Below are 15,753 nucleotides of genomic sequence, written 5' to 3'. Positions count from 1 at the left end.
GTCCAATTAAAAAGGGACATAGAAACCCTCCTCCTTAACAGACATTGATAATACCATTCCCATCTACATTCATTCACTACACATTTTATTCTAGCCCTAAAGTAGTTTCATATTGATCAAACTAAAATGCCATTCATTTTATTTGAGGAATGCCTTTTCAAAGAGCTGTAACAATTTCTCTTCAAGGGAGCTTATTTTTAGTCAAGTATAGAACTAGTGACATTGAAAAAAGAGATCTCATAATCCCCAACTTACTTTCTCTACTCCTATTTCAATCAATTTTCTACCAGTGCACAGGTAGGAACTGGATTGTATTGGATGACCTCTGAAGTTTCTTTTAACTTCGAATTTCTATAATCCCCTAGGATCAGATATATTGGTCACAAGCACCCTCAAAACCCTTACTTATTACGTTATTATATTTTATTTTTAAATCCATATTAGTAATATAGGTTATATTACATAGTCAAAAATAAATAGTAAATTCTATATGCGGCCCTTGAGAATTTAGTGTTGGGTGATTCAGCCCAGAAGAGTTATAAGGTTGGACACCCATTCTAGGATAGTACATATTATCAATGAGTGTAACAATAAAGTGTAATGATACCACACAAATGGGCTTTGAGATCCATATGCAGCTCATGGGTTGTATATACCTTTAGGTCATTCACTTGTAGTGACCAGAAACAATGGCTTCACATTAACCCTTCTAGGACACAGAGAGGCCAATGGAATAGAAATGCTACATTTGTTTTTCTCTGGTGGAATGACTTGGGCAATTGAAAAAATGCAGTTCTATGTGTTTTGTTTTGGATAGATAGTAATTAAAGATGAGAAAAAGAAGAAATGGTTGATGGGGCAATCTCCAAGAAGAGACCAAGGAGAATGAGATGGAGAGCACATGTGGAAGGCTAATGCTTTATCGTGAGAGAGGGTATCTCTCAGAAGCAAGAATCTAAGAAGAGATGATGTTATGGTACAGGTGATACCACAGGACCATAGATTTGAAAGGGTCATTAGGACCACTGACACCATCTTCTTAATTTTATAGATAAGGAAAATAAAGCTAAAAAAGGAAAAACAACTTGCTCAAGTGTCTGAGGCCAAATTTGAACTTGGGTCTCCCTGACTCCAGGTCTGCCATTCTATTTAAGGTATCACTTAGCTGCCTACAAATGCCACACTGGCATATGAAAAGACTTATAAGAAGTCTGAAATAAACTCCATAGATGCTCAGTAAAGTGTTGATGAGAAAATGAAAATAAGGCTTACACAGTATAAGGGAGCATAAATGGGTTGCAATAAATAGCAATAAAGGGAACTCTCCACATGCATGAGACCAAAGATCCTTTGACAAACTGCGCCTAGACAAGAGGTTCCATGGTCCTGTCCTGACAAAGCTCATTTGGAGGATGATGGCTGGGTCTACATACCAAACTTTTGGAAGGGCACTGCTAAGATGGAGCAGATTCAAGAGAAGACCACCAGATTGGTGAGAAGACTTGAAATTATGACAAATTGATGAAAGGTACCCCATGGGGCATCTCTGATTAAGTTGGACAAAAGGGTGCATTTCCCTGTCTGGGGGACAGGGATCCAGACTATGTACCTGTTTTTTAAAAAAAATAAAATACAGGAAAAAAGGGAACAACAAAGATCACTTTACTCCTTGGAGAAATGTTAAATGTTACCGGATTCCTTGCAATCATTACAATCCTAAATGATGAATCATGTTGATGAAATTAATTAGCTTTATTTTGTTGCTATTTTTTTCCTTCTGAAAAAATAAAATAAAACCCTGATTTTTGGCAATGCCTGTCATTGGATGAAAAGCATAATATATAAATATAGCTATTAATATGCTACTGCTGCCAAAAGAGATGGCTTGATATCAATCAACAATGACGGAACAGAAACAAAGTTTCTGGGATGTTTTGGTTGGGATTTTTTTTTTAATAGGACCACAAGCTATATTACTTCAAGCTTCTGATAAATTATAGGCATTACTTTGAGCTGAGTTTCAGTCCAAGAGAGAGCAGAGTATTTTATTTATTTCATTTACAAAGAGGTAAAGAATAAAACACAACATGGGGTCATTTTAAATTCAACTCTTCCCTCACTTATATCATTTTAGAGTTGATCACGCTTATTTTTACCCCAGATGAATACGGAATCTGAAGTTATATTCTTTCTAATTTGGAAAATAGGTTTCAGTTAACATTTCTTTCGTTCACTCCCTTAGAGGATTATATCCCATGTGACAAACAGACCTACAAATACAGCTCTTAAAGCTTAAAACTGCACTAAGACTTTTGGGGAATATGTAGATTTGCATGTTATTTACACTAGTTGTGTTTATATACTCATATATGTGTGAATATACATACAATGGCAGAATGTGTCATATAGCAGAACAGCATCCACAAGGTAGCTACATTTTTTTAAAAATACTTTTTGAGGATTTTAATTTAAAGGAAATATATATATATATATATATATATATATATATATATATATATATATATATACTAGTCAGAAATCAACACTTGAAACAGGGTATTATTCTTTCCATAGTTACTTTCTTCTCTGTTCTTCATGATATGTCAATAAAGAAAAATATCGATTCAAAAAAATCTTGAAAAGATTAACAAAATATTTTTGATGTATCATCTTCTTCATCAAAATAAATACCACATGAGGGTTTTTTGGTTTGGGTTTTTTTTTTCCAATTCTGATGCTCTGATTGCTTTAGTCTTCTGGGAATTAGAACATTGCATAGCCTTCTCTTCAAGACCCCAATTAATTTACATAATTTCTAAGAATAGGTTTCAGTGAAGTGAAAGGAAGGCTGCTAAATCAGTACTACACTCAAACTGATACATAATGAACTGCTCTTTCCATTCTTTATTCAAATAGGCATGGTAGCATTTTACACTTTAAAATCTCCAGTGCAATTATTGCATTGTTACTGTCTTCTTCACTATCAGTGACCTAGAATTCATGTTTGGTAACTCTGAAACAAAACCTTATGCAATAAAAAATTACTCCCTTAAATAATGGTTTTTATCCCAAAATGACTAGGATGCCAGTACTTATCAAATCAATAAGATCACTGGATTTCCATATTTTTGGCAACAAATTAAACTTAACTTATGATAAAAATGAAAGACTGTAAGTCAAACTCCTAGAAAGCGCTCTCATTTTCTTACAACGATAAGATAGGTTTTTTAAAAAAGTCAAACACTAATGAAAAATGTTTTAAAAAATGTTTGTGATGAGAACCATATTCTGCAACTTGAATTAAAATGTTTCTAACTGGAAATTATTATTTTCACAATATTCTGAACAAGTAGCTTTCCAAAGTCTTAAAATAAATGGATAAAATAAATAAGGGTCAGTATTACTGCTTTTATTCAATAATAACATTTAGCACCTTTTAAAGGAGCAAATTATCCGTTCTTACTTATATTACTATCATGAGAAAGGTGAACATAACTGTAAGCAAGGATTATTGCCCTGCCTTCTTCACAGCTAGCTGCTAATTCTCTCCTGATAAACCATGGGCTCTCATGTTACCGCAGCAACACCGGCTGCAGTCTGAGTACTCTGGGCCACGAGAGAGCATGGCAATATCACTGCTGGACAATCTCCCCAACCCCCAGCTTCCTACCCCAACCACGAAAAAAAGAGCTGGTGGAATTACTGATGTGTGCTCCTACTTAGGGCAGGGAGACAACTAACTGTTACCATGGTAACATCTCTGAATGCTCTGAACTAGACTGCCCCCACCTCCAAGTCCTTATTCGGCCCCTTCCCTTCAAAGGAGGAAGTATGTAATGAATAACATTTCTAAGGGGGAAAAGCATACAGGGGAAGTCCCCACAAAATACACAATTTTGCTTCTCGTTCTTGTTTCTAGTTGTTGATCCAGCAGCTATTGAAAAATGACTCTCAAAAGTAATAATCTTGTGAATAAAATGCGACCCCACGTAATGTCCCCTGGATGGGAAGGTGCACAAACACCCAAGCAGAGAATCAATACTGCATACATCCCATTCATCTTTTTTTTTTATTCTTGCTGCCCTCAGCTTCAACTTGTTACCCCTTTACTTCCAGCAGAGGGGACAAAGTAGACTTTTGTATTTCCGAGCCCCTGTCAGAAAGGACTGTCCTATCCACTCTCTTCCTTTGTTTCCATGTCTCCATAGGTACACCACTCTGGGTTACTTTCGGCCCTTCTGGGATCAATCACCGTGGGATGAACCTTTTAGTTAGGACTCATTTTCATCCTCTGATGATAAGTCCTGATACCAGGGAACCTGATTTAAGCAATCACCACTCTGTGCTGTGGTCATCTTCTTTAATGTCATAAGGATAGTTACTCATATGTAAAACTAAAATATTTTGTAAAGAGTTAAAGAAAATAATAATAATAATTATAATAATAATAATAATACTGATACTGGCAACCCCCAGGATATTGCATACCATTTAATCTATGTTTATAGAAATAAAGAGACTGCTTAAGCAGTTTTCTTTATCCCAATACAAACCAACATACTGTAAATAATTGAGACTCTGTTTAGGAAAAGGGGTGCTCATTCTGACCTCAGGCATAGGATTATAGAGGTCATTATTCAAACCCACTAGAAATGAGACTTAATTCAGAACACTTTTATAAATAAACAGTGCCTACTACATGCAAAACATTGACCTGAAGATTGGAGCAAATACAAATTTAGATAAGATTCAGTCCCTGCCCTATCAGAGCTGACTGACAATCTAGAACAAGTTATGGTACAAATGTATCAATTAATAAGCATTTAATAAATGCTCACTAGGTCCAGAAACAATGCTAAGCTCTGAGGTTAAAAGAAAGGCCACAATGGCACATAAGGACTTTACAAACTAGAGCATGGAATATTAATTTACAAAATTATTAATACATAGTAAAGGTCTTTTAAACATGGACAATTTTCATACTCAGTATTTTGTCAATTATTCATCATTTTCTGCATCTTTGATGTATTAATTGCCAATATTCCAATTTGAATGCATAGAGTGCATTCTCACCCAGTTTAGCAAACTCTTCGGGATTTTTTTTGAAATGGGATGGATTATTCATAACCTTATTATTTTTAGGCCTCACTGTGCTGTGCTGTGCTCTGTATACTCAGTGATCGGAAAGAATCCATATGTAGTATATAAAAGTCTAATATAACAGAACCACATTCTCCAAGATCAGATAAATCTTAACAGGCAATCACTGTTTCCTTATGGAAAAAAGATTAACCACCTGCAGTCAATGGAAAATTCTGAGGTGAAAGATAGAGAATTATAGAAATCATAGAATTTTAGATTTCACCTATCATCTAACCTTGGTCCTTTCATTTTATACGTGAGGAAGCCCAGAAAGATTAAACAATTTATGCAAGGTCACAATGAACATTTCTTAAAATCACCTGTCATATTTTATTGAATATAATAATTCATTGTAACTAATTCATATGTAACTAATTCAATGAATTACATATTCAACAAAAGATAGGTACTTTAAAAATTTTATTAGGATAATACATATTAAATTATATTATTGTTAAAGTAGCTAGTGCATAATATATTTAGGTATAAATGTGTATATATGCCCACATAGATGCACCTGTATACATGTGTCTGTGACTGTATGATCTTACTTCTAGATTCTCCAAGAGTTTTGCAAATATAATCTCATTTTATCCTCACAACAATCCTGGAAAATAGGCTGTTGTTGTTGTTCTTGTTATTATTATTATTATACCCACTTTTATATAAGAGGAAAAGTAAAAAAAAGTCTGTCCTTATGGAGCTTACATTATCTTTGGGGAATGAAAACAAATCAACACAAAGTTCATACAAAGATAACTGAGTGTGATAAAATATTTCCTGTCAATTATGTAACATGATCTCCCATCACAACTCACCCATACTTTCTCATCCTATCTAATTCTGATCCATTTCTTCAGTCATCATTCAAAGGGTCTATGAGATTCAAAAGTTTCAGACAATGCAGCATTTAGGTCATTATTTTTGCTAGATTCAATTGTGAAATTCCATTTATACTTGCTATTCTCCGGTGCCATTTTGGTGCCCAAGTCCTCACTGCTGCCCATCACACTACTATAGATACACATAACAACAGCTCAGAGTTGGAAGTCTAGTGGAACCCATTTAGGAGTAAGTTTTGACCACCTAGTCTTTGCTTGAAGGCATTTAGTAAGGGTGAACTTACTATCCAACACTGTCCATTGTATTCTGAGTAACAACTCTCTTAGGTTACCATTTTTTTCCTGCCCAAGATTAAATTAGCTGCAACAGTCTACAACCACAGGCTCCCAATTCTGCCTTTGGACCCATCAATAGTTCTAAACCCTCTCCCAGATGACTTCTTAAAGATAGAGCTATCTTGCCCTAAGTATTCTCTTTTTGCGGTAAGATGACTTCCATTGATGCTCATGTCATGATCTTATGAATCTTCATCATTTTTGTTACCCTATTCTAAAAGTTCCCTAGTTTATCAATATTCTTCTTAAAAGGGTATCCTAAATATGGTCTGACCAGGGTAAGATATACCACAACTGTCTTCTCCCAAACCTAGATCACTGTCTCTCATTGCATCTTAACTTATAAACTTGTAACTGTAAACTTGTAAACTATAAACTTGTAACTGAGCTTACAGTCAACCAAAATCTCCCATTCTTATTCTTTTTAAAATAAATTTTTATTCATATGGATCTCCCCCCCATTGTTTTCAATTTCAAATGAAATCAAATTTCAAATGTTGGAATATTTATGTCTTCTCCATTTTATATTTGATGAAACTGATTTAGGAGGGGAAAATTTTCAAGTGTAAGACTTTATATTTATCACTAAACTTAATATTTTTAGATTTAACCCAATTTTTTAATCTGGCAAGATCTTTCTGACACCCGACTGTCATCCAGCATCTTAGTTATCAACATACACACATGCATTTTATATTTATGCAGTATACATAAACGTGTGTATGTATGATTATTCCCATTAAAATGTAAATTCCTTGTGAGTAGGGACTGTTTCATTCTTTGTACTTATATCTACAGTGACTAGGATAGTATCTGACAAACATTAAGTGTTTAATAAATGTTTCCTGATTGACCAGTTAACTCTTTTGGCTTCCATAAGCCTTCCCTTTATGTTTTTTAATTCAAGTCATCAATAAAAATGTTAAGCAATACAAGACCAAGTATGGATGCTTTGGCCACTGCACTAAAGACATCCTTCCAAGTTGACATCAAGCAATACTCCTCAGGTTCAGTTATTCAAGTAGTTCAAAATGAACCTTATTATATATTATCTGGCCTATGTGTCTCCATCTTGTATGCAACAAAATGTTGTGGGGATTATGTAACTGTGTATCACATTACAGTGCCTAGTTAGTGTCTATGACTGTTCTGATGATAAGAGGTTCTATGTGCGCTATGTGTATTTGCCCACACACAGAGAGAAATATATACATATATACATATATATATATATATATATATATCTTTAACTGCTTTTGCTTTTACCCCTAAAATTGGATAAAGTCTTCCCCATTTTCCCAATTTTTATTTCAGAAGTGTCTATTTGGTCCCAGACAATCTTCCATATCACCCTATTAGCCAGTCATGTATGTGTTGGAGACATTGCAATCACATATTTACGTACACTTCAACCAATTATTATACTCAAAAATTTAAAACACTGAGCTGAAAAGCAGATGTAACAAATAGTTCTTACTCCCCCCATCAACTCTCATTCTGTAATCCTCAAAAAGAAAGGGGTAACTTAACCTAACTCACATCAGAAATGGAAATTTTCCTTTCCAAAAAGGGGAAGAAGGAAAGTATCACTGAGGCAACTGAAATAGCACTTCCTCAATCAACAACCTATTTGGAAAACCATACACCTTCTTCCCTCCACTAACACTTGCTTCCCTGAGGCCTTGAAGAGAATCTCTTTTTAACTTATCTCTTCTGAATATAAAAGTCTTATGCAAGAATTTTCTCTCTTTTTCCCTTTATTAATATAGAATTATCTTAAATACCATAAAATCTGTTACTCATTTAGAGAGACCTTTACTGTCAAATAAGGGAATTGAAGTGGAGAGGTGAATGAGCTCAACTACTTTTTTTAAATTCCTCAAAGTGACACAAGAATCTCAAGCTGATGCAATGAGTGGTCCTTATTAAGAAATACATGAGACATTATCAAGTACTTGGCTAAAATGTAAATAAAATCCATCTATAGCATGCCCTACCACCCACCGGGTCAGGAAAGATTTGAGTTCAAATTTGGTTTCAAACAAGATATGTGATTCTGGCAAGTCACTTTAACCCTATGTGCCTTAATCCACTGAAGAAGGAAATGATAAATCACTTGCCAGGGTGGCCCACATGATCATGAAGAGTCAGAAATAATGGAACAAGAAAACTACCTACCACCTGCAGGACCTTGAATAAGTTCCATAAGCTCTTAGGGAATCAAATTTCCTCATCTGTAAAATCAGGGGCTAGAACTCTAATGTTTTTTCCAGCTCTAAATCTATGTTCCTATAATATTCCCAATAGATGCAGCTGTGTTATTTAGCTTTTATTATATTAAACTATATGCATACCAGAGATCCTAGTATTCATATCTATTGTTAAATCATAGCTTCATAAAAGTCAACATTCCCTAAGGTCCATTTACAGTCTTGACATTCAAGTGATTCAAAATTCAAGATTAAATTCACCAAAAAAAAAAAAAGACAAAAACACTCCTTCCCTCATGCTCCTCAAAATACGCATCTCTCAATCTTTTAAAGGAATTAACTCTTATTAGAAACAGAAAGATAAATTTTTCCTGACTTGCTGAAAGTGATTTCTATATGAAATTCAATGATTTGCAATTCACCAACCTACTAACTATCAAAGCAGACTATTAACCTATATCACAGAGAGAAGTCATAACTACTGCTCAAAGAGCATTTGCACTATTTGTAAAATCATTAACAAGAACCCTTCCCCTCAACCTAATGGCTTAGAGTTTGGGAGTAAGGGAGGCTGCTTAGCAAGATAATGGAAGAAACCTTTGCTAAATTTTGTTTGAGCGTCCAGAATTTAAATTTATAACGCTGGCAAATGCAGAGAGCAGCAAGCTGTCAGAGAACTGCAGGAAAGCCAACCTTCAAACATATCCAATTCCCAAATACTATTTGCATTTTTTCTTGATAAGAAAAATTATCAGGGACGGGAAATTCTGTCCTTAGACATGGCCACAGGTTTTTCGTAGCTAATGTATTAAGCTGCTGAACAACAAAATATTAATCACCATAGAAACTGCAAAATCACAATCCATCCATGCTAAAATTCTAATGGTGTACATCCTTTTTTACCCCTTTGGCTATACCAGATGGAGTGAGAAAGAAAAGTCTTTTCTCTCTTTGTGCAATTTAATCTTCCCTCCACAGACTCAAACCCTGGCTTCACATGGGAAAATGGAAGAGAGATGTTTTTGCTAAGGTTAAGTCTACATGCATGCTTACAGATACATACATTTATAGCTAAGGACTGAATAATAGGGTTAAGAATTGTCAGCATATCCTGTGATCAAACTGTCTGAATATTCTCAATCAGATGGGAATATGTACATGGAAGGTATTTTTCAATGTCTCTAAAAAATATATGACAAAATAGGAAAGGAAAACTATACTAAACAAAGGATTAACAATATAGGTCTCTGAGACCAAAGTCAAAAATTAACTTTAACTAATTGCTTTCACAGTACAGTATATCATCATAAATGCTGTTCCTAAAAAGATTTCTGGGATGTTTTGATTAACAAGAATTCCATATATAATTTAAGATCATCTTGAGAATGACTTATGCCAAGGCTGTGGAGTCTTCAGCCATCAGAAACTGTGGAAACCTCAGTTCACACCTTTTTAGTGGTTTTCTATCTAACTAAAACTTCCTATCATTCCATCTTTTCCTGTGTCTCACCCTTCCAAAAACATATCATTAACCACCTTCCCTCAAGATGCTTCTCCCTGCCAAAGGTATCACCATCATTCCAGACTTCTAATATCCTCAAACACCAATTCTCCCTCAAAATTCAGGTGCCAAATCTTTCTATTGTCTATCTCTCCAATGGCTCCAACATCCTATCCTTTCCCTCGTCTACCTTACCACAACATTAGTACAAGTGGGCTGCTAGCACCTCTTGCCCAGATTATTCCAACAGCCTCTCAATTGGTCTCCTTGCCTCAAGTCTCTCTCTTTTCCAGTCTGTCTTACACAATGCTTCCAAAGTGATTTTCCTCAAACATAGTTCTGATTATGGGACGATTGTAATCCCAATAATTTCCTATTTGCCTCTAGATAAAATATGCTCTCTTTTGTTAAACTTTTAAAGCTTTTTATAAGCTAGTCTCAATCTCTCTTCTGAAACTCAAAGGACATTGCTCCAACTTCAGCATTCTGTGATCCAGATGAAGTAGACTTACCTCTGTTCCACATCCATGAACATCCATCTCTCACCTCTGGATCTTTCCACTGGTCAGCTCTCATTCCAGTAAATGTACTCTCTCTCCTCCCCTCTGTCTCATAAAATCTCTCTCCCTTACACATCATCCCTCCAGCATCATCTTCTGCTTGAAGTCTCAAATGTTCTTTTTCCAAACTATTTTGTATTTAACTATGTTGTATTCATTTCTATTATTGTCTTTAGAATTTTTTTAATGCAGTTTTATACACACACACACACACACACACACACTGCCATATTGCTTTTTTCATCAAAATATAAGCTCCTTCTAAATGGGGAATGTTTAATCCTGAGTACTTGGACAAAAGATCCTAGCACAGAGTCTAATACATAATAAGGACTTAATAAATGCTTGATGACTGATTTATATAATCATTTAAATAAATATATGTATATATGTGAATGTGATTTTGATAACAGTGAATGTAGGGTGGATTTCCCCCCCCCCACTTAAGTTTTATGTAACTGAATTTTCTTTCTTTACCACAGTGGTAATCCTAACTTAGGAAAATCTGTGCTACTGTTTAGTTGGTAGTGAAAATGTCAACTTTATTATGGCATCTAGTGAAGGAAGGTAGGGAGGTAGGGAGGTAGGGAGGTAGGAAGGTAGGGAGGTAGGGAGGTAGGGAGGTAGGGAGGTAGGAAGGAAGGAAGGAAGGAAGGAAGGAAGGAAGGAAGGAAGGAAGGAAGGAAGGAAGAAGGGAGGGAGGGAAGAAGAAAAGAAAAGCATGAATAAAGATAAATACCCATAAGGAAATCACCTCTAAAAATACAACTTCTAGTCTCATAGAACTATCTGAGGCACTGAGAGATTAAATAATTTAACCTGCATCATGTCAGTGTGTCTCTGGGGTAGGAGTCTTTCTGACTTTAAGGTCAGTTCTCTATACATTTTACCACTATCCTTTCTCTTCCAACTATGCATTCTCTCTCTCTCCATATGTTTACACACACATGTAGACCCATAGAGATATAATAGTTAATAGATTTCCCTGAATTCCTCTTGAACTGAGATTTCTATACTTAAAATTCAATTTCCTAGGTTGAGCTACCAATACCTTTCTTTATAACTCAAAATGAATCACAAACACATTCAGTGTTTTCATCACTTATTGTCTATTTCAAACATTTTCACAAAGGATAAAAAAAAAAAACCAAGGATCAACTAATGTCATTCTTAAAGACATTTTAAAAAAGGGATAATGGAAGGTTGGTGGCATTTCAAACAGTGTTTTTCTTTCCATATACTTACACATTAATGAGGGTGGTTTGACAAATCCTCCCTCTCAACTCCGCCCCCCACCAACTTCAGAAATTTGCATTTCCTTGGAAGACAGAAATAGTTTGCCAATAAATGGCAAAGTGGGAATACTTTTCTTCATTTGCAGAACATCTGTTTGATAGATACATTAGCTGCCAGTGAAGCTGCTATAATTTAAAATTTACAAGCAAGTAGGATGGAATGTAGACAACAAGTTATAAAAATTACAAAGAATAACAAGTAATATAAATTATAATAAATAGCACAGATCTGTGCAGATCTCAGGAAGGATATTCTATTAATTTTAATACATGTATTTTCCTTTGCCATACACATATTGTTCACTCTTAGATCTTTCAAGAAATATCCAAATCTTCAAATACATTTACATTGTGACTGTCCACCCCAAGTGAATAAGAGAACTGAAATAATCATTCAGATAATTCTAGCTCCCCAAATGACCAGTCAGATAAGAGTCTTACTTTTATAAAGGCCGTGATGATAATAAACAGAAATTTACTTAAGTCCTAAACATGCCCAAGCTTATATTAACATTAAGATACTTCCCCATGGTTGATGATAGAGTACACTTCAGTAATCAGAACCCAGACTTCATTCATAAAGGCTGTATATTTAAGGAATACCTATAAGATAGTTAATCAAGTGATGGCTCTGGAAAATCCACAGTGGGGCACAGTATGAAATTAATTTGGTCATCTCAGCTGCCAAATATTTTCATACTCAGTCAATGGCCCCTTTTCCGAGTTCTGATGATTTATAAAGCTGGCTCCATCTTAGATAAATCTACACTGCTCTACCCAGTTTATTCAAGATTCAATGAAATGCCATCCTGACTTTTAAAACAACCACCTGCTAGTAGACCATATTAGCATACTGTTTGAGCTGAAAGGACTTTAGTAATAACCTAATTCAATTTCCTCATCTTGTAGATGAAGAAACTAAGGCCTATTATAGTATGTAGCTCAGAGCTAATCAATGCATGGATGGTTCATTAAGGACAAACTTTACCAAAGTTTCAGTGAAAGAAAGGAAACACATTCTCCCTGCAAAAATGTAAGCTACTTTGGTAAGTTTTAGATGCAGAGAGACAATCTTCGCATTCCAACTTACCCCTACCTCTATTTAGGAGGTAGGGAATAAATGTAACTGGATGTTCTGCATTTACTTTTTTATCACAATGGAGTTACATAGGCAAATGTATGTTATTATTTGGTTGGTAGTGAAAAATGACACCCCCCCCCATAGGAGCTAAACTAGGAAGGGAGAGCAAGAAGGAGGGAGGAAGGAACAAACTTCACTAACAGAAATAATGATGGCATAGGTAGGAAAGGAGAAGTGGGTTCTACCTTTTCTTAATGACCTTATAACCCCACCGGTACCATACCCTAGTTAAGGGTAAGCCTGGGCTTTGCAACACTGTAAGTGCACCACGCACGCTCTATGCTGAAACTTTTGTTAGTTAATGTGATTCATCCCATCAAAACTCCCATTTACCAAAGTATAAAAAGAAGGGTCTTGAAATATTGTTCATCGCAGCCCATTAAATGTGCTTAGCTTTGACTTGTGTCTCATAACAGCTGAACATTATGACAATTTCCCACCACAACATGCATCTAGAATGATTCATTGCTGAATCCAAACATATATTCCTTGCACCACAATGAAAATAACTAGAAATAAGTTTGCCTGCTGGGAAACAGTGATGATCAAACAGTGATAACAGGGAAAATACAGAGTCTATTTTTGGACTCTGCAGGAACATATTTGCATGCAGAAACTTCCAAAACTTAAGAAAAACAAATTAGATTTTTTTCATTCCTCATATTTTTTTAATGTGACCACCAGTGAAACAGTTTTATACCAAACCCATATAATTTACCTTCACGTGAATGCAACTACCTACAACAATATGGCACGTTTTAAATTTTTCATATTCTGTAAAATTGACAATTTTCAATTTTAAAATACCATCAATCAACAAACATTTATTAACTGCCTCCTATGTACAAAGGCCCGTGCTAGAGATAGAAAGACAAAAATATAACAGATTCTACTTTCAAGCAGTTTACACTCCATCTGCATAAGTCTAAATACTAGGCATATAATTAAGTGGGGAGGGGGAGAAGGGGTGGAGGAAAACAATCCAGGGTTAAGTGACTGGTCCAGAGTCACACAGCTAGTACGTGTCTGAGGGTGAATTTGAACTCAGTTCCTTCTAATTCCTGGGCTGGTACTTTATCCACTATATCACTTATGAATGTAATGATTGACCAATAACTAACAAAAAGATCAATTTACAAATAGCCTGTTAATTCAATATATGAAACATTGAAGACCTTTAGGATTTCTTCTAATCAGTCATTTGAAATGGTTCTACATTATGATAACAATAAAGTAGGGTAAATTAAAGTTATTTTTAAAAAAGAAAGGTTTTAACTATGACCCAAATTAGGTTTTTAAGATGTAATATTATAGCATTCATTATATTGTGAGAGGTTCAGAAGTAGCATATTATATAGTCTTTGCCCTCCAGGAGATTTTGATTAAAGGAAGGAAAACTAAGTAGAAGTAAAATTATAGAGACAAAATTGTCAAAGAGAGAAAACATTTTATTTTAGACAATGTAGCTGATCTACCAAAATTTGAATTATGATTCTTTTTCATTAAAGTAAGGAATATAGCTATTGATAGATTTGTTTGTTTTTTAACTTGTGAGCTTTTTCAAACATTCTTCTAAATAATAATGCTCTTATTATATTAACTCAAGATACAAAATTCATTAAAAAATGGAATAAGAAAGTTATAGAAGTATACATATGGCTTCATTTTTCAGTATTAGCTCAGGAAAGCACAAAGAATTGTTTATTACATTATCTGAAGTGATTATACATTTTTTCATTAACAGGATCAGTCCGAAAAAATGCTTCAGAAGCCCTGTTTTGTCAGCAATTATTGCTTCTAGAGCAAAAAGTATCTTCAGTCAAGCAGCTTAAAATGCTGTAAACATGCCAAGCAGTTCATCCTTAAGACTTATATCTATATTGTAAATTAAGAGTCTTTCTATCCCCATTTTTATAGACAGGGAAATTATAAAACAGAAAGATGAGTCTTTTTTTCTAATCTGCCCCCAAAATTGCATCAGTAATGGAAATAAGAATCAGAAAACAAATATCCAGACCACTATATATTCCCTTCTTCAAGAAGTAAACATTTATTACATGACCACTATGCAATGAGGAGCTCCCTCTTTCAAGGAGCTTAAAACATTAATATTTTGTTACTTTTTAAAACTATCATAAAACATTATGATATTCTAGTCTAGAAAAATGAACTTATATGAGTCTGACTTTGAACTAAAGTAGAAAATTTCTAGGATTCATAGGACCATAGATCTAGATCTGAAAAGGCTGTCTAAGGATATTTGTTCCAACTCTCTAATTTTACCTGGTTCAGGCCAATTAAATGATTTGACAAAGGCTATACAGATAGTAAGTATCATGGGTAGGATTCAGGACCTAAGGACGTCTATTCCATGCTCTTCCCACTGTACTCTGCAGTTCCTATATAACTGGACTTTGCCACCTACATTGGGTGATACAGTGTGGATAAAGGACTTCACCTGAAATAAGAAAGACCCAAGTTCAAATCCAGCCTCAGACAATTACTAGTTATATATGACCCTGGGCAATTCATTTAATCTCCCTTAGTCTCAGATTCTTCACCTGTAGAATGGGGATTAGTGAGAATTACTTGTAAAGTGCTTTGAAAAACCTTAAAAGTAATAAATAAATGATAGCTCTTATTACTAACAATCACAATGCTTTGATAGCTTTTATTACTAACAATCACAATGCTTTCCCTTTGCCAAATATATATAGGAGAGAACA

At 34.7% G+C, this 15,753-nt stretch overlaps 1 protein-coding gene across 2 annotated transcripts in view; it reads right to left on the bottom strand.

Annotated features, from left to right (window-relative positions):
* The window catches only part of SFMBT2 (Scm like with four mbt domains 2), a 386,915-nt gene that overhangs the window by 112,780 nt on the left and 258,382 nt on the right, over nt 1–15,753 (bottom strand). The gene's annotated exons all lie outside the window — the stretch shown is intronic.

Source organism: Macrotis lagotis, chromosome 7 (genome assembly GCF_037893015.1).
Source record: "Macrotis lagotis isolate mMagLag1 chromosome 7, bilby.v1.9.chrom.fasta, whole genome shotgun sequence".
NCBI lineage: Eukaryota > Metazoa > Chordata > Mammalia > Peramelemorphia > Peramelidae > Macrotis > Macrotis lagotis.
This window is presented reverse-complemented; position numbering and strand designations above follow the sequence as displayed.